Consider the following 26,653-nt stretch of genomic DNA (forward strand, 5'->3'; position numbering starts at 1 on the left):
TGTGGCTGTCATTCCTCTTCAGTACCCATGTTACTGTCCTGGAAAACTGAGAGTGGATCCAACTTCAAAAGTAGGGAGCCATTGCTCCTTGGTGGCTGCATGCCTCATCTTTCACATGCTAGTCTCACATCCCTTCTCAGTTCCAACTAAGCTGCATCCATCCTCCCCTGCTCCCTCCTGAAACATTGAAAAGCAGCACACACTTCCTCAAATTAGATCAGAGAGCTAATGATTCCACATTCTGGTTTCTACTCAGCTTTCTATACATTCTTTTTGGTGTTACCAGAGACAATACACTGAACTTGAGTCTATTTTGCCACAATGAAGATTCCAAGAGCCTCTGGGAAAGAGACCAGGAGAGAGAAAACATGAAGGAAAAATAAGTTGAGAGAGGAGGCTGGAAGGGGTCACTTATCTCAGTGAAGTCCATAGCATCTAACATTTTTCGTAGTTTTATAAAGTTTGGGTCCTTTTTGTCATAAGTGTAAAGAAAAGAATCATAGAGAAAGCACGAACTGGCACTTTGTGAGTTAGTCATGAGGCTAGGAGGAGTGTCTCTGTGATAAGTGGGAAGGGGGCAGGTGTAGGCAGCTCAAGCCCATGGTGCAGCTCTAACATCTGAAAAGGCAGCAGCCAGGGGAGGAAGAGGCATTAGATGAGAAGAGCCTGACACCGAACACAAGAAGGACATGTTGGACAGAGCCACAGGGAGCTGAAGACAGAAGGCTCCTAGAGGAGCCCTGCGTGGGGTAAGCGGCCAGCTGCATGGCCTCTACAGATCCAGTCTTAGCTGGGAGCAGCTCCTGAGAATACGGCCCAGGATCGAGGCTATTGTGGGTTCTGGAGATGTGGCAGCTGGAGGCTGCCATCAAACTACCATGCTCTCATCAAATTCTCCCTAAGAGATATCATAGTGTCTGAATCTACCTTCTATGGGACCCAGCTGCAGCAAAGCCAAACCACTTGAGCACATAATTGTGGACAAGGTGGTATGAGACACTTCTGCAAATATAAACCCTCACCTTAATTAGAATGATATCCTTTGGAGTGTCTCCTTCTTTGGACACCTGTTGTCAGAGTCTCCCTGGCTGCATCAGGAACATTTCAGTGGCTCACTGTGCCTTATTCCCAAAGTACCAGCCTTGTCTGAAGGAGAACTAAAGAAATGTTACAGCTTGTTCCTCACCAGGGATACTGCTGAGAAGCACTCAGAATGATTTATACCATCTGACATACCATCATAGGCTTGCCTATTATACAGCCTCTAAGAAACTAGGCTATACCAAACCCCAGGTAATAGGATTGTTTGCCTTTATACCAAGCAGGTTGGGAAAGCACTGAAATCTACATGTGGCATGTGTCCAGGCAGACTTCAAGGGATTCATGCTGCAAGACCTAAAGTCTTTATGAGACTGTCAAAACAGAAGCACATCAGCAGGCCTATGGCAGCTCATGTATGTTAAGTGCCTCCAAGATGGGGTCAAGTGTGTGTCCTCATTGAGGGAAAAGTTGTTGTCAAAGTCTTGAAGGCACAAGGACAGAGTCACAAAGTGAAAGAAATAGGAATCTTTTTAAATCATAAAATTCAAGAGTCATTTAAAAAAAAAAAACTGCTATAGCATAGAGGTAAAGAAAGACATTCTGGAACTGGAGATTCCCACTCCTCTTCCTCTTCCTCCCCTAGTCTTCCAAGATTTTCTCTGCAGAATGCTTCTCAAGATCACTGTTTCTTTGGCTCATGTGACGGTAGGCTCATGATTCTGAAATGGCCTGGCCCTGCTTCCTTACTCACACGTGTCTTATGACTCCTGTCCACCATTACCAGGATTCTTGATCCTCATCAGGAAAGAGGCCCTGGTGAGAGAGGCAAAAAAAAGGAACAGGAAGGAAGAAAAATGGACAACTGCTCTTGAGAGACTCTCAGAGAGGGGATGGAGCTTTGTATTCTGATTTCATTTTCACATGGTTAAAACTGGGGGAGAAAACAATCCCAGATTTCCAAGACTGTTCAACTATTCCCATGGACACGTGACTTGCAAATGTACTAGAAGTCAATGTTTCCTCTTGTTTCTTTGTGATTCACCTTGATTGCAGCAGCTCTGTCTTTTGTTACAGGACTTAACGAGTCGGGGGCATACAGTAGTCACACAACTGGGTGAATTTTTCTGAATTCCTGGTGCAAATTTGACATTGCTTTTGTGTTTGTATTTCTCCATGAAGTTTAGAGTGCTGTGTTGTCCTTCTATTTCCTCCCCTATTCCTACCTTAGGTTTCCTCCTGGCCAGCCTAGAAATTATCCATGTGACACAAAAGCTAAGTTTGTTCTCAGTTTCCAAGGCCCTGGGGGCTACTTTTTCTCAGATCACAACCTCTCTCTAGTACCCAAGAATTGTTCCTTTCAGTCTATCCTATTTCACAAATCCCATCCATGAATCTGATTTTCATGAATTAGAAATTCCCCTAAGCCTAAACAATGATGGTACCCACTGCCATAGTCCCAAAGACCTCCAGATAACCCCACATCCTTCCATCCTCTGCTTGAAGGTCTCCAAGTGTTTAGCACTGAGATCACCCACATAGTATAAAGTCTGTGCCAGCCACATAATAAGTCATGGTGGAAGGAAATAGGAAACTCTGATTCTCACTTCCAGTTAGGTGCTTTCTGGGAAATCTCCCTTCTAGAGCTAAGAGTTTACTTTATATTGAGACTGGATTAGAGATCGCTAACTTCAGGAAAATTCTGGGATAGAAACAGAGACAAATTTCACAGTTCATTGTTGCACAATACTTTAATCCTAAGTCTATACTTTTAGCCTCCATTCACACTGCCATTGACTTCAGCTATGACTTGTTTTTCCAACTCACGTTGTGTCCAATCTCTATGCTGTTGAAGATTAGTCTCCTTATACCCAGTCTCCTTCTCAGATGTACATACCAGCTCATCCTCTTCTGCAGTGTGAAATGCTGATCTTTCTGTGTGGGTTTGAAGAGCTTTCATGATTTCTGTCTCTATTTTATGAAAAGAATGCAGTGTTCCTCCTCCCATGCTCTCATTTGCTTTTCTCACTCATATAGCACCTATTAATTTCTAAAATTGAGTAGTCATTTGAAGGAGTGTAGCTTGATTAAATGATTACAGAGAAAACGTATCAGCCAGTTCCAGACATGATTATACCAGAGGTGTAGAGATGGGAGCTGAAAGGAGTGTGTAAGGGAAGAGGAACTCCTGGCTCTGTCACACACTTAGAGTGTACCAGGCCTGCAGGTACCCACTGGCTTCCGTGAAGTCCTGCAGAGCGGACATACCTGATCCTAAAGACCAATCAAGTTTTACCACCCTATCTTAATGATACCTATGCATGGGGATAAATGCACCCCTGAATTTCATTGATCACATGAAAATTCTTCGATTCTTAAGGAAGACACATACAGTTTTTAGATCCTGGGTTTTCACAGGATGACTCCACACCCATATTAAACCCTCTTCCCTTTAGAGAAGATCGCAATCTCCTTCAACTCTGCTTGATGCACAGCACTAGTTAGCTCAGATGGGGCCTGATTTTTCTTTGTTAGGTAACTAACTGCCAGTCAAAAAGACACCCAGGAACTTGGGATGTAGCTCATTCGGTAGAATGTGTCTTGGGGTTGCTCCCTAGCACCCCATGAACTGGACATGATGGTGCACACCTGTAATCCAAGTAGCCAGGAAGCTCAGAAGCTCACAGTCGCCTTCAGCAACATAATGATTGTGAAGCTACTCTGGGCTACACAAGATCTTATCTCAAACAAGCAAGCAAATAAAAATCCAACAAGAGTCTCACTTTCCCCTGCTTTGTGCAAGTTATTAACTCTTGTTAACTCTCATTTATTGGAATATAACCTGTGTCATGTATTTTCCAAACTGTGTACTTAGTAAAATCATGTCACTTTCAATGATGTCTACCATACCCTATACAATTCACAAGGCTGATATTTACTCAGAAAATTAAGACCATAAACATATTCTTCTACATCACCATCCTGACCTCATTTATAGATTTTCTCCCTTCAGGATCAACATAAAAAAACCACATGTACCACTCTATCCAGCACAGGCCATGATCTATTTGGCCCTGGAGCATCATAAAAAGACCCACCTACCGTAGCAGCCTATGGGAAGAGGTCATCCTAGGAAGAATTGGATTCTTTGTTAAGAAGTCTCAGCAGAGTGGCAGGTATAGTGATATTTGCTGGCAATCCCAGCCTTTTAGAAGGCTGAAGAAGGAAGGTAGAAAATGTTCAGTCAAACTGTGCTGCACAGCAAAATACTATCCCAGAGAAATATCAGATAATAACCATAAGAAGGATATATTTGTTGAGGAAAATTAATACTAGACACACCACGTTTTTCCAGAAGCTCCTCTGTATTCAAATTCCTCAGTGAATATTTACATATTCAAAACTTCAAGACACATCTCTCCATCTCTGGCTTGCCTCACATTCATGAATAAATCTAAGAGTTTTAAATACATCACACAGAATCTGGCTTAATCTTCTAGCACCTTCTAGATGAAAGAGCAGAAAATTCCATCTTCATAAAATCAGTATTCAAATGGTCTTTTAAAGAGTGTCAGTTATGTAACTACAGAAAACGTTACCTGTTATCTGGAATAGCATATGACCCATGTTAGAAAAATGACTATTCATTTTCTTTCTGTTGCTGTGATAAAACACCATGACCAATGCAACTTATTTTTTTTAAGTTTAAAATACCTTTATTAAAACTGATTTTACAGTTTTTAAGTATTTAATTTTAAAACACAAAATATAAAACAGTCAATATATTCTACTTCGTTTAAATTGTGTTTTAGTTCTTTTTACTTAAATATATAATATCATACTGAGTGAGGAATTCCGAGTATCAGCCAATAAATTTTGAATATTTTCCAGAATTTTGGCAGATTCAAAGATCAGAACCCATGCCCTGCTTATATGTTTGAATATAGCTGGCCTTCAACTGCTTTTTTATAATGGCATGTATGCTTTCTTTGGTTTCATTATTTGGGATAACAGGAATAATATACATGATCATATCACACAAATTTGACTTGGCATTAAGAAATGTACACTTGAACGTAACTTATTAACAAAAAAATCTAATTACATTATATTATGGCTTTCAAAATTAGAGGAACTGGTTTTAAAGTTTTTCCCATTATTTTATAGGGTAATAGCCAAAACCTTGTATTGAAATTTAAAACAGCAACCCCCGCCCCCAAACACACAGGAAGGAAAGGAAAACAGAAACACAATAAACCCTAGATATAAACCAGTCTGAAAACACCAGTGAATTCTAGGTATTGGAAACATTCAACCTCTTAACACAGTACTAAGAACTCAGGAAGATAAGGCTAAGCAAACAGAATTCATCTACAGCAATTTTAAAAAGGCCAAGGTCTCAGGTACCAGCATTACTGGAGGGGCCACTTATAAAAACAGGATGGTCTCTGTTGATAATATACCTTGCAATGTGATCCTATTTGCAAGTATATGCTAGCCATAACAGGAAAATTTATTTTCCTTTTTAATGTTGGTTCCCCTAGTACTTCATTTCAGTACACCATCCTGACACTGATAAAGTTGTTCTTCAGTTTGAAGAAGTGCCTGTTTGAGAAAGCAGACATTTAAAACAAAACAAAATAAAAAATAACAAATTCAATTTGTATTAGGGACTGATAGAACTTGTTTGTATTGACATCTTTACATTAAAGAATTAGCCTAAGATTCTAAGTATCATTTTAACAATTCATAATCTGTTAGAAGTTAATATAGTTTAAAATCTATTTTGACTTGAAAATAACACTTCATACAAACTTCCATTAAATTATACTAATTCCATTGTCTTTTGTTCCTCAAAATGTACACACACGCGCACACACACACACACACACACACACACACACACACACACACACAATTCATAAAACAGTTTCAGGTGGTATCACTGCTACTCATTCTTATCGTAGGTGGTATAATTCCTTTGTAGTTCAAAGTTGGCTAATGGTCTAGCGATAGTATACAACAGGTGTTATATGTTTCTGCCATGTGAGCCTTCTTTTAATTGGATGCAGCGTCACTGGCTGAATTTCTTACTGAATACTCACAAAGGTAAGTGCAAAGTAGGGAAAATTAGGAACTCCTGCAGATACCTGTCAAAGCACCTTGAAATCTTTATATTTGCTGAAGTACATTGAGTTTATTTTGCTGCTGTAAACTAATCAGGAGTGGAATTGATGCATTGTTGACCTTGCATATAGCCAAGGCTGTCCTTTAGATCCCTGGTGTTGGGACTTCAGGTGTGTACCCCTAGGCCTGTCACAGTGAACTGTTTCACATGAGTATTTCAGGTCACTAGGAAAGACTTGAAAAAAGTGCCCTTTTCTATCACTCTTATTTTATTGAAACAATGATTTCTAATAAACTCAGAATAAAAGAGAGAAGTTTAATTCAAATAACTTTAGTTGTACTACTATTTCATCATTGAGGATCACAGAACACCTCATCACGTGGTGCTGTCAGCCCTACAGAGATGCCAGTCATTCTAATAATAACTAATCATTAGAAACTGTACAGAGGAGACTTAATAAGCCAATGCAACTTATTTTTAAAAAAGTATTTAATTGGGCTTACAGTTTCAGAGGGTTAGTGTCCATGATAGTGCAGCAAAGGCATGCATGGCAGCATGCATGGAACATGGTGGCTGGAACAGCAGCTGAGAGCTCACATCTCACAGGCAGGAGTCAGGGAGCATACTGTGGATGACTGGAGGTTTTTGAAGCCTCGAAGCCTCCTCCTGTGACACACCTCATTCAACAAGGACATATGTCTTAATCCTTCCTAGACAGTTCTACCAGCTGAGGACCAAGTATTCAAATATATGAGCTTAAAGGGTTCATTCTTATTCAGACCACCACAATGACCAAGCCAAGACACAAGTGTGATTCCACCTAACAAGAGTAAGCTATGATGCATAAGCCAGTTCCTAATACTGCTGATTCATCCCCAAGTGTCACAATGAGGATAACTAACATAAAAATTTTCAAAAGAAAAAGCAATGAGGAGTAATTAATAACTCTGGAGTGAGCATTATATTTTCCAAGAGAGCACACAAGTAGTATGATTTTCAGTCTTACTTAATAAACGTTATTACTTAATAAACGTTATTACATCCCATGAAGGAAGTTAACAGATTCTCTCTGTAGCTTATACAATAATAATATGACAGAGCAAGAAAATAATCATACTTCATGAAATAGTATGCTTCTATATCCTTATAATATTTCACTCTTCATTTGAAGTAGCAAATTCCTAATCCATAACACTTAAATATTTAACAGCCTGCTGCTGGAACAGTAGTATAATTCTCAAGACACATTGATTTTTAATCTAAGACTAGCAGATGAAGAAGCTGCTTGCTCTTAAGCCTCCTTTACTGTTTGGAAACTATAGATACATGACAGGGTCATCATAAAGAGGCATTTTAGATGGTGGTTTAAAAAAATGGAAGTGTCTCATTCATAATTATTTTGATGACTCTCATCACTAATACTTTTTGAGATGTTATATTCAGCCCATATTGAAACACTGTGTAGCACTTTAATTCTCATAACAATTTTTGAATCAGGTAAAAAAATTATAATGCTACAAATAAAATAACGGAGGCTTAGAGACATAAAGTGTGCTCAAGGTGAAATAATGTCTAAATATCAGACAGAGATTAAACTTGGACTACATGATTGTGGGACTTCATTGCTTCACTATTATGCCAGATTGATAGAATTTTCAAATAACTATAGTCATTTCTGAATCAGTTCCACTATGCATTATACTAAGTATTAGACACACTGTGTATTCCATTCTTGTGATTTTGGCAAACAATGGCACTGCTTCATGCCTTGCCCATAGAATTTAAAATTTAAAAGTAATAGAGAAAGTATATTTGGAGAGGTAGTTGAAAGTCAGGATGTCTGACTACACATAGGAAGCATGTGTCGTAGCTTTTGAATAATATAAAGTAGTGAGTGCCTACACCTTATAAAACAATGACTCAGGTGTCCTGAGAACATCACAGTTGAATATCAAGTCCTTGGGAAGGAACGTGAGAGAGAAGCCAGTGAGCACTGTGTAGGTTTTAACAACTAGGGCAGAGTCATCTGTCAAAAGTATGAAAGAGGTAATGTTTAGAGAGACACTAGTCTCCTGCAGCAGGTGCACTCAGGCATGCCGGGCATGTCTTTTGCTTTGAGGACTTTCACACAACTCTGTCAGCCATGATAAGCATCACTGTACCTCCAGCTCATTATCTTGATGTTGTGTTTGACAGTGCCAGGTAGGAAAGGCCAGAGCCTGAGGTGTGTACAAACCATCACATTTAGAACAATCCAAGTACAAATCTTTTCAGAAAGGTGACACTGTCACAATATAATCCATCCATACAAATAAAGATGGCTGCAGGACATGTACTTGAAATAGGTAGATTCAAAGCCACCACTACATAATCTCAGTCTCACTGCCTGATTTGAAAACCATGGACAATAAATTTCAGTAACATTATATTATACTAAATTTACAGAATCATTTCATGTGTCCCAACTTTTTATCCAGCATCCATTAGGGGGAGGAAAAGATATTTTTATGATAGAAAAAAGTACAACTTTGTTAGTGATGATCAAGGTAGAATTTTTGGAGACAAGAGGGGATTTTCCAAGATTCAAGATTCTAGGCATCAAACCGGAAAAATCCTGAGTAAATAGATAACTGCCCATCCTAGATGATCTTGGAGAATCTGACTGTCCCAGCTGAGGATCAGGCTTTTCCTGTGAGATAACACATGTCTCGCTCACTAGATCCTCTCATGAGAGAGTTACATTGAGCAACACACTTCCCCAATGCAGCCTCTCTTCTTGGGATCTACTGAAGAAAATGTATGGACTCAAGCTTTGAAAAACTTGTCTCCTACTCTGGGTTCCTACCTGGTGCATTTCCTTGGACATGATTATAGTCCTTGCTGCAGTTCCCTTCTACCTGTCACAGGAAATTTGCAGCCTGGGCAAAATGCTGCTTCATCATCTTCAACAGTATGACCCACTTGTATTGTTACTTTCGAAGCCAGTCTCAAATCCTCCCACTGCTTGGAAATCTTTCTTTCCACATCCTACCACTGAGCATTTCCCTACTGTCAACACATCACACTTATTAGACATTAATAGTTAGCAATTTTGTGTTTTCTATCAATCCAGCTACAACAGAACTCCACTAAATATGCTGATTAGATAACCAGTGTTTCTCTAGCATCTGGACTCTGTTTAGACCAGTGGAGCAGATAGCACAAGCATAGTAAAAGTCTGGCAAAATATTAATGTCCATAGACTTAGAAAGGAAACAGTCATGGGAGAGGACAGTAATGTGTCACTTAGCATCAAGTCAACAAGTTTGTTCAGAGCACAGCAAGTGCAAAGACTCTGTCCATCCTACAAGTCCTTTGGATCCATATAGGAGATGTGACATATACAGCTATCTTGTCTCTTGTGCTTTTTGCATTTAGCTAAGAAAGAGATTGAGAGAATGATATACACAATATATAGGAACTAGGAAGTAAAACCATGTTGTCCTGGGGCAGGGATAGGTCAAATGGCATTTGATACATTGATTAGTTTTTCTTGCTACACTGGTCAGGAGCAATGAATTGGATATAAGAACTGCCTGTCCCATTTGTTAGATGTACAAGGCTCATGACTGGTGTGATGGATTTTGAAGATAGGCTGGTGCTAACTGGAAATCCCTAAAATATTAGCTAATGAAATGGGATTATTTTTGTTGTAATTTTAAGTCTGCTTTACTTGGTCTAAATACCAGAAGGATTATTAGCTCACCACAGTTTTAGTGGTGGCCTAGAGTGTTCCCTTAAATATCATATTGTATTGTTGGAATGCAGAACCCAGGTAGCCTCCATCTTCCATTAGATATCATTGTGTTGTGGGAAAACAAGATCCTAGTGGCCTCTGCCTTCATTTGAATATCATTGCATTGAGAAGTAGGATCCTGGTAGTCTCACATCCCTTAGGTATTAGTGTGTTGTGGGAAGGCTGTGTCCTGGGGACTGCCACTGTTCCTCAAGTATCATTACATGGGTGCATGTCTTGTCCCCCTTTCAAAACATTCCAGTTTTCTGCTGGGTAAAACCGGCAAAGACATAAACAATGGTTTAAAATTTTTAAACTCTGTTGCATGAAGTGTGAGATGGAAACAGGGACTTTGTTATGTTTTGGAAACCCAGCAATTGTAAGGTTTTTAGAATATTATTGAAACAGAGTGCTGGACAATGACCCTGGCTTTCAGCATGCTAGGCTTGAAAATAATAGGACACGATTGTCAATTAGAAGTGTTGGATGGACGAATAGGGCTGTCAGCCTAAATCACAGGTGAAGTTTTATTGATTTGAGATTCAATTCCACAGAAGTTGTAGCTAGGGGAAATGGCATAAAGCCTAGAAACCTATACTAGGGGACCAGAAATAAAGACACCATTGCACCCTCCTAACAGTACACGCTGCCTTGTTTAGATCAGGAACAAGGCAGGTAATTATGTCATAGAGACTGTGACAAGCTGTCAATCAATCCTTAGGATAGCTTTAGATTCATTGTATGTAAATAAGTAAACAAGAATAAAACCACCATTTATTCTCCTTTTTTAAGCTTAAAAGTGGAAATTAATAGTTTTAGGTCTTGTATAAACTCAGGGGTCTCAAATAAAACTTAAGCTAAAAATCCACCTAAATTATAGCCATGGGAAAAATCCTTTCTTTCTCTGGAAGTGTGCTTTTTTTTTAAATCTATCCAAGAGAATAATTCTGATGTCCATCTCACTTGGTGCTGCTGTTAGTGGAAAAGTAATTGATATGTGTGAACATTTAACACACACACACAGTAGACAAATGTTTATTATGCTTTGGTCATTAATAAATAGTCTTGTTTATAAATTTTTGCTTTTATTTTGTGTGTGTGCATATGTGCATGCAAGCACCCATGTGCCACAGCTCACACATAGAGGTCAGATTCAGTCCTCTCCTTTCCCCTGGCTTTTGGGGATCAAACTCAGGTTGTTAGGATTGGCAGTAAGTAAGGAAGAGGGATGATATCTTAATTCTAACATCTGTCAGCCAGTAGGGCAGAGAGCCCATGATGGGTAAGAAGTGAACAAAAGAGCCGGATAATTCACAAGCTGTGAGTTGTCACGAAAACATCTATTCCATCTGTGTTTCACCTTCAGGCCATTGCTATAAGCTGAATAATAAAGTAGAAAGACTAAGCTGGCCAATGGAGACCTGGGCAGTGGAGTTCTTGAATTTGCATGTTAGTTACAAGACAACAAAGATTCTCTTCTCAGCTGCCTACCTCATTTGATGGCGGTGGAAGACATGGGTCAATGATCTTAACCAGTTAAAACAAAGCTGGCAAACCAAAATATTTATCAATTTAACCTTTTTCCATGACCTGGAATAATTAAAATCCATTCCAATTTCTCTCAAAATGGAACGAATGTCTTAGCCTTTATTTTTAATCAGTTCAGAGCTTTGCCTTTTGTCTCGGTGTTTTCTAGTTTTGTCCTGCACTGGACCCCGTATGCCTTTTGCTGGTTATGATTCACAGTCTGACTTTCCCAGGGAGTTGCAAGAGTCTGTTGTGAGGGATTTGCAAGTCTGCTGAAGCACAGGCTTCCACTGAAACCCTACATTGTCGTTTCTGTGCTTCCCTGCTCCTCGGCGATTAGGAGGTCCGGTGGGAGAGCCTTAGTGTTACTGTTTCTGAATCTGCAGGTGCCTGTGTGATACAATGACCTTATTCTGCTGGAGATTTGGATTTTTATTTTATCCTTTAGCAATGTGTGCTAGAAACATATAAATTGTCTTAATAAAAATGCAATAATGTTTATTATAGAAATGAAAATATTTTTATGAAATCATGTTAACAACAATAAACAATAAATAATTCCCAAAGGAATGAGGTGACTCTAGACAAGTGATCCCCATAACATATAACTATAGTTATAAATATATTTAAAATTCTGGCCCTCAGTGATTTCAGTAATGAGAAAAGCCCATCTCTTTGATTTAATATCAGGCTCAGTCCATGTGATGGCAGAATCTAGACACTCAGCTACCTTGGTGTATATCACAGTGAGTCATGGGTAAGCAGACCAGAAATTATCCATAAATATTACCTGGGTGAGCCCATGCTATCAGAGGGAAGACATTTGAACTTCAGTGGCTTTACTCTGGGAGGTATCCTAGCAAGAATATGAAAAGTGCTCTCGCTCTCTCTGTCTCTCTCTCTGTCTCTCTCTCTGTCTCTCTCTCTGTCTCTCTCTCTCTTTGTCTCTCTCTCTCCCTAACCCTCTCTCTCTCTAACTCACTTTATCAACCTTTACTGTTTAATTAGAGTACTCCATTTTATTTTTTAATCAGCCAGAGTCCTAATTTTTAATCAACTTCTTTATTATGTTTTTTGTCCTTTGAGACCAGTTGCAGGAATTAGATATTCCCTGAGTATTAGAGAATAAATTGTGTTATGTCTTCCTCTATATCTAGTCTATACTTTTTAGCTTGCTTTAATTCATTAACTGTCTAATTCCATTTATCACATCTCTCAAAACTAACTCTCTGGTTCCCTTTCCTATCAGATTTTGACCCTGGTTTTGGTAGTTGTGAAGGAGGAAGAATACACTGAGGCTCATGTCACAGCAATGTAGTCTAGCATAGAGCATAGGGCCAGATTGACACAGGCCTGAACTCTTTGTAAAGTGGAATAATCTGAAAAATATAAAATATGGAGAAATGTGAATCTCAAATAATAATAAATTTTTAGAGACTTCTTTGGACTTTTGCTTATTCCAAATACCGTGATAATTTTATCAAAGTTCAACAATATAATTATACAGTTTGTTATTAGGTTAGCATGTATTAATTTAAAATTGGTTTCATGACATTTTCATACATGCGTAGAAGGTATTTCGAGCATATTTAACCCATCACCCTCTTCTGTTCCCCCTCATTTCCACTGATACCCTTTCTATTACCAAATAACCTACTTTTCCTTTCTAGTCTTTTAAAAAGTTACCCAATGAGTTTCACTAGGGTTGTCTATAGGAGCATGGGTGGGCTTATTTACAGAAGCACCACTGGGGGGGAAAATGTCACTTCCCCTGCAACTACCACTAACTGCCTATACATCTCCAGGAAGAGGTGAGGCCTCTTGAGCACCTGCCCCATCTCCATAACAGAATACTAATAGACCCAACCTTATACAGATCTTATGCAGGACGTTGAAGTTCCAGAGTACAGTGACTATATCAGCATTACTACCCCTTTCTTGTAGCTTATAATTTATAATTGTGTGTTTACATTTATTGTAAGTTGGTTGCTGGGCACTAAATATCTCTGGCTCCTTCACTGAGACCTCACACTTCCTTTTTATTGTAATTGTTTCTGCATATACAAGTTTTCTTTAAGAGTGTTCAATCTAACTAGTGTAGGAGCCAAGAAAAATGCAAGTATCTCCCCATTAACAAGGGAAATAGTTTTGTTCTTGAACAGGTCATGAGTGGCTTACTTTTGTGCTTACAGTTATGGATTAATCTATAACTATAATTTTAAAATATAATTTATAAATAGTAATTTATAAATATAAATACTATAACCCTAACAAATTTGTTAAATTCAAGATCAGGGAAAAAAATTAAGAATTTTACAGAGTAGAGTTCCATGGTTAAATTTGAAATTAAAAAGAATATCAATGAAAGCTTTTTAAAACCATATTCTATGGGATTAATTTTCAATAAGTCAAACATTGGGAAAATATGAATGAGTCTTACAATATGTAGCAAGTGCTTTGTCTAATCAACATGGGCTACCAAGAATCAGTAAAAGTTGTCACAGAATAAGGGGCCCACCCAGTGGATACCACAGTGGAGCAGATGGGAAGCAAATGTCTGCACTCACCACAGACTGTGATGGCAGAAAGGCTGGAAGCCACAGAGACCTTTGCAGTCAGCCTAGACAGTGAACAAGGAGAACCTGGTAGAGGACATCAAAAGAGTAGGCATTTGCTCAAAAAATCTCAGCATAGTTGAAAATGATCTTTTCTAAAAATCCCCAAAGAATGATTAGGAGACCTTATCTGGTTAAAAGCTTTGATGGACAGCTCACAAGCTTGCTAGATGGGAATGTATCTAATATCCACACACTTAATGTCTTCTTAGCTATTTTGAGTTTAGACACTAATGAATTATCAACAGATTTCACAATTCTTGGTCTTTATTTTTTTATGGGTAAAAGTTATCCTTATCTGTTTGTTTATTAATGGAGTAGTTACCCATTACCAGCCACTTTTTTTTCCTTGCTTTCATTAATCCCAGTAGCTAGTCAGTTGACTAATAGAGTTTTGGGGTATATTCTTTGTGAACAGTAGTTGGTCCACACGGTACTTAGAAATGCAACTCAATACAGTTAACTGGGCTACCTCTCCACCCTCTTCACCTGCCTTCTGTCCCCTCCTCCACTCTCCTTGCTTGTGAAAATGGTATTTCAGAGAGTTAGGGCTTCATCCTTTCTGCTGTCACTTCTCAGAGCAGTTTCTGGCACACACTCTGTTTCCCAACCGCTACACATACCACAGTCCCGTGCTTATGGGACTCATCTTCTCTGCATGGAAAGATGATATCAAGTTCCCTGCTCACTCTCATAGCAGCTGCTGCTTTTTCCTCAGGGAAGATTTCACAGTTTCACTCTGTATGTTTATGTGATAATCTGTTTGCTAGCCATCTCCTCTCCCATAAAATTAGTTTTCCTATCAATGAGGATCATACCCTTGTATTTTAATCACTGTATTCCTCCTATACCTGGCTTGATACACAGACTGTAACAGGAGCAAGACAAATACTCTTTTAAAAAAATTTTAATGGTACTAGAATGCATTCCTGTTTCTTTTAGATAAGACCATGCTGTCAAATATCTGTTTAAAAACAAACAACTACCTGTCTCTGTTTTGATATCCATATCTGATAACCACTTAATAGAGTTCAGGTGACAAGCATTTATACATGAAAAAATATAGATGTTAATGGACTAGAAAGACTTTTTAATAATGGAATTCTCAGACAGACTATCACGGGATATTACAGAGAAAATGGGAAAAACAAAATCATTTTGCTCATAGTACATGGATATTATCAGCATCAAGGGTTATATCTGGTGAAGGGTAAATTCTACTAATATATAAGCAGTACAAAGGCAATAGAAATATTTTCTGGCTTTTAGTAATGCCATCATTATTATAAGTACAGCAAAGAGACTGTCAAATGTCCCTTTTATATTAAAAAATATTGGTAATGGTTTATTTGGTCTGCACTTTCCCTGAAATGTCTTAGTTTTTTTCTGAGGAAAAACCATCATTCATTGAAATAGGCTACAAGTCTTTGTTTTAATGTGCATTTTGTACATTAAACTATGTTAGATTGGTGATACTTTGAATGCATAATGTAGATGTAACCAACCATCTTATTAAATAAGAAACACAGAACCAATGCAAAGAAGAAAGCCAAGAGATCAGAGATAAGAGCCTTACCCACCTGCTGCAGCTAGCCAAGAAACCTCTCTGAAAGGGCCTATTTCCTGTGTGTTTGTCTTTATATAGTCTTTCTGTTCTGCCTTCTCATTGATTGTAAACCCAAACACATGATGGCTTCGTCACTGCCTGTTTGTACAGCCCTCCAGGTCTTCTATGGTATTGAGATTAAAGGCGTGTGTCTCCAATGCTGGCTGTATCCTTGACCACACAGAAATCTACCTAGCTCTTCTACCAAGTGCTGGGATTAAAGGTGTGTGCCACGAATGCCCAGCTCTGCTATGGCTTGCTATTAGCTCTGACCCCCAAGCAACTTTATTTATTAACATACAAATAAAATCACATTTCAGTACAAATAAAACACCACCATAGCATGTTCTATCAGTGATTGCCCATGAATACCTCAGGTGATCCCCAATTTTCCCACAAATACCTGATAAACAAATGATTAATAAGCTAAAGCCAGGGTGGAGAGATGGCTCAGCAGTTAAGAGCACTTGCTGCTCTTACAGAGGACCCAAGGTTGATTTCCAGCATACTTGTCCAACAGTTCATAACTACACGGGACTACGGATCCTGGGGGATCTGACACCCTCTGCATTCCTCTACTTGAACTACACAAATGTGCACATTCCCACAAACTCACATGCACATAATTAAAAATAAAATTTTAAAAATAAGTTAAACAACTAGGAGCTGGTGGCACAGCTCAGTGGCAGTGTGCTTTAACTCCACGATGAATGCAAGAGTTTTAGGTCCATAGTGGTTAGTCTAAAATCAATGGCAGTAGCTTACTTGCCCCCCACATATATAAACATGGTTAGCCAAAACTTGCAATCCTGAGTTGAGTCTCGCTGATGCAAAGGAGTCTTCTTTTCCAGAGCTCTTGTGTCAGAGGTTACTGAAGACAAGGCATTGTTCTTCCAACAACTACTTTGACAACCCATGTCAGTTGAGAAATTAAACAGTCAACAGTTTTCCTTTATTACTCATTTTAATTTTCCAAGGTTGGGTTTATTTTTAATGATGTGGGGGGGCACATAAGTGCAGGGTCCTACAGAGGCCAGAAGCATCAGACCCCATATAACTGGAGTTATAGATGGTTATGAGCAACTGATGTGGGTGTTAAGAATCCAACCTGGGTCCTCTGTTAAGAACAGCTCATGTTCTTAACTGCTGAGCTGTCCTTTCAGACCCATTTATTTTTAAATTATATCCGAGGGCATCTTGGTTGGTAAGTTGGGAAACTCTTAGATCATATCTCTCCATCAGCATTTTTCCTTGAATGGAGTTCTAAGTTGCTAATAAAAGCAAATATTACTTTCTTAATACCCAGACCAATGCATTTATGCTTCATGTGGAATTCTCTGGAAAAACTAATGTTGAAGGAGTAGCTTAGAGGCCTAAGTGGATCTCCACCTGCCTTTCTGTAAAGCCTATAAATATTATCATCACACTATGTCTTTTTTGGCTTCAGTGGACTGTTAACTTGGGTTCCTAAAAATATGGAGGATGACGGAACAGACTGTGTAGGACTTGAATTCACTAAATCAACAGTTTCCGTGAAGTGCAAATAAGGGGAAAGAAGGATAGAAAGTGCAGGGGAAACACCATTCCATGGTGCTACAACCACTACATGAGCGCCATGGCATCTGGTCTAGAAGGAGGTCAGGCTGTTGTAATAGAGCTAGCCTTCCACATTGAACTGGACCAATTGGACTAGTCTATCCTCAGTAGAGGAATGAAGATGGATGTGAACAGAGAGAGGGGCGCAGGACATGGAGGTTTGTCCTCACAGATGTTGTTGTGGTTCAGTGACTTTTGCCATCTCCAGGGAAACATGTGGAAGCCAACAGCAAGGGTCAGCCATCTCTATAGTGACTCAGCCCTGCTCTACCATGCAAACTCCTGAGCAGGGCTACCTACCTAATCAGAGTTCATAGGACATGGCAAAGAACTGTCATGATCACACATGACATGATCACTTATTGACCCATTATGGACAGGAAAATAACAAAACTCACCACCCCCTGTAATTTTCTTGAACAGAGAGCACATTTAGTGCCTGAAATAATGAAGCTCATATACTGAACTCTGTTTTCTTACCCCTTACTTAGCAAACCTCTTCTTAACACTTAGTGTACACTTAAAAAAATTGTTTTTATGGTATATACCTTCATTCCAACCTCATGGAATAAAATCAGTGTGTCCTAAAATGAATCTGGAGGGATATACAATACAAACTATTTTTAGCCATAATACTTTTGAAATATATTTTTAATTTATTCTTTGAGAATTTCATACATGCATACAATGCATTTTTATGGTATCTGCCTGCTTCTTTCCAATTCAACTCTCCTAGGCCCCTCCTTGTCTCTTCCCCAAATTCATGTCTTTTTTTTTAACCCATTGAGTCCTACTAGTGATGCCCATGTGTGCATGATCTGAGTAATCCATAGAAATATGGGCAACCTACTAGGGTACATATTGCTCAAAAAAATAGACTCTCTTTCCCTCAATATCTATCATTTAGTTCTGTGCTGTTTTATTTCTCTGGTAGGTAAGCTAAGCGTTTCCATAATGCATAGATCTATATTTTCACTTTCAATCTACAAATTGACCATGAGTCAGTGGCTTCTGGAAGACATAAGAAAATTCTATTGAAGTTTCTGGGTTTATTATCACCTATCAAATATTAAATTATATCCCTTTTTACATTATACCTTGTGGAGTTTAGAGAGGTGCCTAATCATGGTGCCATCACCACAGACATCTCTCCTAGTCATGCTTCTATAAATATTAGATAACAATATATGAGGTAAGAACATGGCTTAAAAGACTTAAGGCATTTATCAGAAAGTTCTTAAAGATCAAGATAGAATTCTAATAACTTACATCCCTATAAGACCAAAGAGGAGAAAAAAATTAGCTTGTAAAACGTTGTCATGAAAATCTGACATTGGAGAATAAACTTAATATAATAAAGTAGTAGTTTAAAAACACAACTTTAGGACAGAGATGTCAGATTGAAAATTAAGGTTTGGGTTTGCCACATGGTTCTGATTTCCATGGTACTTTGTGGAGCACAGAGATGGATTGTTTGTAGAAGGCAACTTGTAATTCTGCAGATAAGTCACAAGGGTCTCCAGCAGCAACCAGGTTAAGATGAAGATAGTTTAGTATTCTCTGTCATGCAATCTTTGGTAGCACCAAAATCAACATTCTACTGAGGTGGTATTGTGTCCCCAAAAATATTGTGCATGTTAATAAACTTATCTGGGTTCAGAGACAGAACAGCCACAATATTAAACATAGAGGATAGGCAGTGGTAGCACACGCCTTTAATCCTAGCATTCCAGAGGCAGAAATCCATGTGTTCAAGGATACAGCCAGGCATGGTGACTCACGCCTTTAATCCCAGGGAGTGGTGGTAGAAAGCAGAAAGGTTTAGAAGGTGTGAGGACCAGAAACTAGAAGCATTTGGCTGGTTAAGCATTTGGCTGGTTAAGCATCTGGCTGGTTAAGCATCTGGCTGGTTAAGCTTTCAGGTTTTGAGCAGCACAGTTCAGCTGAGAGCCATTCTGATACGAGGACACAGAGGCTTCCAGTCTGAGAAAACAAGATCAGGTGAGAAGTTGGCCAGGTGAGGTTAGCTGTGGCTTGTACTGCCTCTCTGATCTTCTAATGTTCACCCTAGTAACTGACCTCAGGTTTGATTATATTAATAAGAACTTTTAAGATTCCTGCTACAATTCTACTGTCCTTACACCTAGAAATCTGCACACATGAAGTGCCTCAAAGGCACACCAGGTGATAGTCTTAAAGTAACTATATTTGACAATGTTAACATACATTTTAGGTTGCCAGTACATATATCAAGGAAACTGATTCTGGCTGCAGCATTATTAGGTCACATTATTCCTATAAATACATAGAGAGATAACCACTCACCCCAGACAGGGAACTGATGGCAGGCCAAAGTAATGATACCACTCATGTCCAATTGGTGAACAAATGACTTTTATTAGAGTTCCTTTCAGTAGTGTATATGAAGGGTTACTTGTAGACGTAGACATGACTCAAATTCAGCTCTGTAACCAAAGCCCACCTCAACATGGGTGATGGGCCAAAACAGCTAGAAACCTGGAACACACTGCCCAACTTGCAGGCAGCTCCATGGATTGGAAAGTGTCTTTTTTAAGTGCATTGGCTGGCCTGAGTCCCCTTTGGCCAGGTCAGTTTGTCTGGAGTTGTCACTCATCAGTCTTTACTGCATATAGGAGCTTGAGGAGGGAGGAGTCTAGTGTAGCTTATCAGTTTCAGAGACTTCCTGAAGCTATTTGAATTGTTTACTTTCTAAATTTTTTATTTATTTCTTCGTTTGCTGAGACAGGGTTTCTATGTGTGTAGTCCTAGCTGCCCTGGAACTCACTCTGTAGACAAGGCTGTCCTCAAACTCACAGAGATCTGCCTGCCTCTGTCTCCCAAGTGCTGGGATTAAAGACATGAACCACCGCCACCTGGCCTACTTCCTAAATTTTAAGGAGCTTCCATGAAACATGGAATATTTACCTCCCTTCAGAGCATGTTTCCAAGTCTGTAGGTCATGACCCCCTTGGAGTCACATATCAGATATCCTGCATATCAGATATTTACATTAAGACTCATAACAGCAGCAAAATTACAGTTATGAAGCAGCAATGAAATAATTTTATGGTTGTGGGTCACCACAACATAAGGAACTGTATTAAAGTGTGGCAGCATCAAAAAGGTTGAGGACCAGTGCTTTAGAGCATCCTGGGACTTATCCTGTTTCTCTCAAAGATGGAAGGTTGTATCTTGGAGGAAATTACTATATGATGGTTCGTTGCTGTTGTCACTACCCAGGGTGCTGCCCTTGGCAGTGTACTCAGTAAATTTTCTTTCTCTTCTAAACTCTTGACAAGTGAATTCTTTCACTACCTGCCAGTCCCTGCACCAACAAAAGATGAGGTTGATCCTGGAGAAACAGTTCTATAAAACTCTACCAACACTAGCCTGCTGGTAATGGTAAAAAATACTTTCTGGAAATAGGAGATGCACTGTTTGCCCAAACTCAGTCGTTCAGTCATTGGTACATGAAATTATCCTTTTCAAAATACCTGGAAATATAGTAATGAGTATTTTTAAGCCACTCTTGGAAAGACTGCATTCAGCCTTACACATAAATTTAAGTAAATGTATATAATTAAGTAAAATATATATTATATAAATATAGATATGTATATTTTCCAGGTAAAATTAGATATAACAAGACCCATCCTTTTTAGCTATGGCTTATACATTTATTGATTCAACTGAGCACAGGCTGAAAATATTCTAGAGAAAAATGTATCTGTACTTAACCACATGCAGGCTTTCTTTTTCTTTATCTCCTTTCTTTCTCTTCCTCCCTCCCTCCCTTCCTTCCTTTTTCTTCCATCCTCTCTTCCTTCCTTTCTTTCCTAAACAATATGATATACCAACTATTGACAGAGCATTTAAATTGTATTCAGCACTGTATCTAGCTGAGAGGTGCTTCACAGTGAGTAGGTAATGAGCATCAGGTCTATACCATCCTCTTCAGTCTTGTATGAAAGGTTTGCGAATCCAAGCATTGCATTATCCAGCAGAGTTGTGAAGCAGACCTGAAGTGGGTGACTGTACAGAGACTTCTAGCCTAAGTCACCCCACTGAGAGGTCAACGGGGGACTGTACAGCAACCCAGGAAAGTAGAAACCATATGGACTTTGACTTTTGCTTCTCCGCATAGTCATCTATACATCTGCTTCCTGGTGGTTAACCTGAAAGCTCGTTTTCACTTTTAATTTAAATGTGACATACACAATCTCAGGCAGTTGAATTAATAAATAAAGCTTGTAGAGTGCCCCCTCTTTATTACAGCATTATAGTTATTGCCTTGTATACATAGTTATTATTGTATATTCCTTCTCTTCCTGAATTAGTAATGTATAACATCCATTACATTTCATCCTCAAGGGAGTGATTTTTCTATTATAACTGACAAAAGCCTATTTCCTTGGCTGTATTTAGGCAGTATTTAAACATTCTCTTTCTTCAACACCCCCACCCCGCCTTCCTGTTTTGTTCTCTGATTTGTGGCCTGTGACTCTACAGGAATTTATTATTCTGAATTTTTTTGCTTATGTAAAGTTTCTTTGAGTGTATTGTTTTGTTTAAAAGAAAGCACAGAGGTATTCAATTTTCTTTCATCTTTGCTTTTAATAGTCATAATGAAGTTTTCTTTTAAGAAATAAAAATACTGTTTTCAACTCTATTGAGACAAGTGTTGGGTGCTGTACTAAGCGGCATGCTAGCTCCAGCTGTGTGTGTACAGCAATTTACAGCAAGTTGGTTTTGTTTGAAATGGGAGCTAAGCTTCCTTAGATGGATACAGATCCTCCTTCTCATCCTTTTCCCACCTGGTCTTTCTCAACCCAAGTGCAGATAGCCTGTATCTCATGAATGGCTTCAAGTTAACTGACTTTGGAAGCCATTCATGAGGCACTCCAAAATAAAGTGTATCAGCACTGAAGAGTAACAGTTAGACTCTTAAATAGACTCTTAAATAGCCTGGCTTTCATGGTAGTATCTCCAAAGGGAGATGTTAACTGAACAGAAATTCCAAGCATATGCATGATCGAGGTGCAAAGTTCAATCCTTGATCTTTTCTTTTCTTGGAGTAATTATCCATTCTCAGTGTGAAGAATTTGCTCACACATGGGAGTAAAATTATTAAGGTTTGTATACAGAGGTGCATCATGCTAGTACACTAAGAACCTAGGATCCTACAGTTTTTCACACATGGCCTATTTGATAAATTTGAGAGTTATATTAAAACCAGGGACTACCATAGGGTGTCATATACTACAGGAATAAGGAAATGATATCTCACTTGAGGGACAAATCTGCATCAACACACAGCCTATTGCACACAGATATTTACCAAACTTAGGAGCATGAATGGGGGGCCAGAGAGCAGAGCTCAAAACTTACAGAAACTAATCATGGCTTCCACTGTCATGTAGAAGCAGAGACAAGTGATCTCTTAGAGGCCTGAGACATGGCTGAAGAAAAGCAAGGAACATTAATAAATAAACTCCTAATAAAACAACCACCCATGCAGTGATCCATCTCAATCCACAACTGAGGAAAATGAATGATCACTCACTTCAAATATGTCTCTGACCTGGGATTCTTGTCTTTTTTCTATTCCTATTATTCTTAGATTTGGTCTTTCAGTGTCCCAGACTTCCTGGATGCTTTGTTTCAGGAGTTTTTTAGATTTAACATTGTCTTAGACTGATCTATACATTTCTTCTATAATGTCTTCAATGCCTAAGATTCCCTCTTTTACCTCTTGTATTCTCTTGAAGCTTGCATCTGTAGTCTGGTTAAATTCCTAAATTTTTCATTTCCAGAATTTCCTTAGTTTGGATTTTTTATTGATTCTAATTCCATTTTTCAGGTCTTGAATATTTTATTTATTTCATTCCACTGTTCATTTGTGTTTTCTTAGATTTCTTTGAGGAATTTATTTATTTCCTCTTTAAGGACCTCTATCATATCCCCACAGGCTGTTCTAAAGTCTTTTTCTTGAACTTCAGCTATGTTGGAATACTCAGGACCTGTTGTGATAGGGTTGCTAGCCTCTAGTGGAGTCATACTGTCCTGGTATTATTGATTGTGTTTTTACACTGGCATCTAGGCATCTGGGACTGGGAAGATTATAGTTCTAGGTGCTGATATCTGATTTTGCCTTTGTTGGATGGGTGTTTTGTTCCATGTTTCCTGTTTCCTCTCTGGATCTTAGGAGAGTGTAGAGTCTGTGTGTTACCTGATGAAAAGTTTTCTGTGAACCTGATAGGTATGGCCACTTGAGGTTCCTGGAAAATGTGTTTCTGGTTATGGGAGCTGACACTTTGTTATTTCCTGATTCTATACTTTAAATTGCTTTTAGTGGAATGTGATGTAGAATATGAATTCTGATAGATACAATTGATGAAGTGTGTCTTCAGCCCAGAGTAAATAAAATCAAGCGTCATAACACTGAACCACTTTCTTGGCTCGATAGCATATTTATGGATTCTAGAACCAAACTGACCTCTAAATTTTATATCATACAACATAATTTTATTAAGATAACATATTATGACTTTACAAGTGAGAACAAACAACTTCCAATGTGAAGAATGTGTAATTATGGCTTGTATTAAGGAAGAAACATAGCTTAATACTTTTGAGTTTTGTAGGAAACTTTGTTTATGTGGTCGAGAAATACATGTATTCTTTTGGTGTTGGCATTACTCAACACATACTGCCCTTAGTTATCTGGCTAATGTGTTTGATAAAATACATACAGCGATCACAAGGCTGGTATCATGTTTTACACATGAGAGTGTGCATATGCTCTACACATGCTTTTCTGAGACTGATCTTTCAAATTCAATACCCCCACAATAGACTGCTGGCAATGTTCGAGAGACAGCCAGAACTGACCTACTCTGGTGATGGGATGGCCAAACACCCTAATTGTCATGCTAGAAACCCCATCCAACGGCTGAGGGATCTGGATGCAGACATCCATAGCTAGGCCCCGGGTGGAGCTCCGGGAGTCTAATTATCGAGAAAGAGGAGGGTTTATAAGAGCGAGAATTGTTGAAACCAAGGTTGGATAAAGCACAGGGACAAATAGCCAAAAGGATGGAAAAACATGAACTATGAACCAATGGCTGAGGGGCCCCCAACTGGATCAGGCCCTCTGAATAGGTGAGACAGTTGATTGGCTTGATCTGTTTGGGAGGCATCCAGGCAGTGGGACCGGGTCCTGTGCTCATTGCATGAGTTGACTGTTTGAAACCTGGGGCTTATGCAGGGTTGCTAGGCTCAGCCTGGGAGGAGGGGACTGGACCTGTCTGGACTGAGTCTACCAGGTTGATCTCAGTCCTTGGGGAGGCTTTGCCCTGGAGGAGTTGGGAATGGGGGATGCGCTGGGAGGAAGGGGAGGGGGGCGGGAAGGGGGAGAACAAGTGAATCCATGGCTGATATGTAGAACTGAATTGTATTGTAAAATAAAAAAAAAAATAGGTGACAAAAAAATTCAATCAATTTTCTAAATATCTTTTAAATCTCTCTGTTTCTATTACCACCAATTCTCTTGCCTAACAAGGGATCCATCCTACTCTCCAAAGCAGGATACTTACACCTAGTCTTTATCCACAAGAAGCCATTCTATCTACAATAACCAGAATAAGATCATTCAAAGTGCAGTTAACACTATGTTACTCTAATACAAAAATGCCCCAACAGGTCCCCATGATTTCTTTAGTCCTATTATTTGTGTTCTAAGAATAATGGATTTTTGATATCTGAGCTGTTTTTGTCTGTACCACTATTTAAAATGGATGCATCCTCTTCCCCCTCCCCCTTTTACATAGTTAACTCTACCCATCCATCTAGTGTGTGTCAACACTTAACTAAGGGGAAGGCGTATTGAGTAATGCCGATGCAAAAAGAATGGATATATTTCTCAATCACCTAAACAAAATTTCCTACAAAACTCAAAAGTATTAAGCTATGCTTCTTTGAAGGGGCTGTCCACCCATCCTTACTACAATTCATTTTACGCATTCCTCACACTAGGAGTGGTTTCTCCCACTTATAAATCATAATAGGACTTATTTGTCTCAAAATTGTGTGGTATAATATAATGAGTAAATCCATTGCTGATGTCCGAAGCAATGGCTTGCTTTCTTTCAGGTAAGTTCTCATGTCCTCAGGAGTGTCTCCTTAATGCCGCCAGTCAGTTACTATGCTGTTTACTTTTGACTGTCACCCTAGCACAATCTGTAATCGTCTGGAAAGACAGTTTCCATGAAGAGTTATCTAGATCAGGGTGGCCCACAGTCATGCTTGTGGGGGATTGCCTTGATATGTTTTAGGTAGGTAAAAGCACCCTGATAGTGGGCAGCACCATTTCACAGCCTGAGCCCTGGACCGGGTAGGGGTGAATACAGATAGTTGATCAGAAGCAGCAAGCAAGAAGGGTGTACTTATTCTCTCGTTGCTCTTGACTATGAATGCATTGTGACTAGCTGCTTGTGTTCCTGCCTTGGCTTCTCCTCAATGATGGACTAGAACCTGGAATTGTAAGTTGCATAAATCCTTTCCTTCCATATATTGCTTTTGATCAGCATATTTTACCACAATAATTGAAATGAAGCTAATACAGCTGTTTTCCATCTTACTGACATCAGAATTTGATGAACATCTTCTCTCTACTAGGTCATGAACTCTACCAGAATCTAGACTATGTTTTAATTTACCACTAGCTCCCTATGACCCATCAGAGAGTATTTAGCACTTAGAACACAATAAAAAATTATTTCATCATCTACATTATTTAAACTAAATAGAAAGTCATGTTAAAGTTAATTTCAACAACATAAAAAATGATTTTGTTTTAGAAAAACAAAAGATTTAATAAACATTCAATTGTGAATATATATATAGAAAAATACACCTTTTTGAACTTGCATAGTGGAAATATGCAGTAACAATTACATAAAATGTAATTATAATATTACAGTCAAACATGCAATTTTCATAAAAAGAAATGTTTCTTTAATGATACTAAGAACAATAAATTTCATTTATTTTGAATACCTTAAATGAGTGGAACTTTGATAAACAATTTTCAAACATCCTCTTATTTAATCCTCATAAGATAAGCATTAAATGATATTCAAAACAAGATTGTGTGATCACAGAGAAAATTGCTGTGTCAATTTCATGCACACAACATTAGCTGTCATTTTCTGGTCACCTGCTATGTCTAGACACTCTGTAAAGTGTTTATGTACACATTCTCACTCGACTTTCATGAATAGATAGTTATTATACTTATTAGATACCTTCTTTGGATAATTGCATTGATCAGAAATGTCACAAATGCT

General features: G+C 38.7%; 1 protein-coding gene and 1 non-coding gene across 10 annotated transcripts in view; both read left to right on the top strand.

Moving 5' to 3' along the window:
• The window catches only part of Unc13c (unc-13 homolog C), a 435,177-nt gene that overhangs the window by 113,135 nt on the left and 295,389 nt on the right, over nucleotides 1-26,653 (top strand). The gene's annotated exons all lie outside the window — the stretch shown is intronic.
• LOC114692150 lies at nucleotides 12,693-12,821 on the top strand. Its single transcript, XR_003734356.1, has one exon. It is a non-coding gene; the product is annotated as a small nucleolar RNA SNORA61 (small nucleolar RNA).

Source organism: Peromyscus leucopus, chromosome 14, assembly GCF_004664715.2.
Source record: "Peromyscus leucopus breed LL Stock chromosome 14, UCI_PerLeu_2.1, whole genome shotgun sequence".
Lineage (NCBI taxonomy): Eukaryota > Metazoa > Chordata > Mammalia > Rodentia > Cricetidae > Peromyscus > Peromyscus leucopus.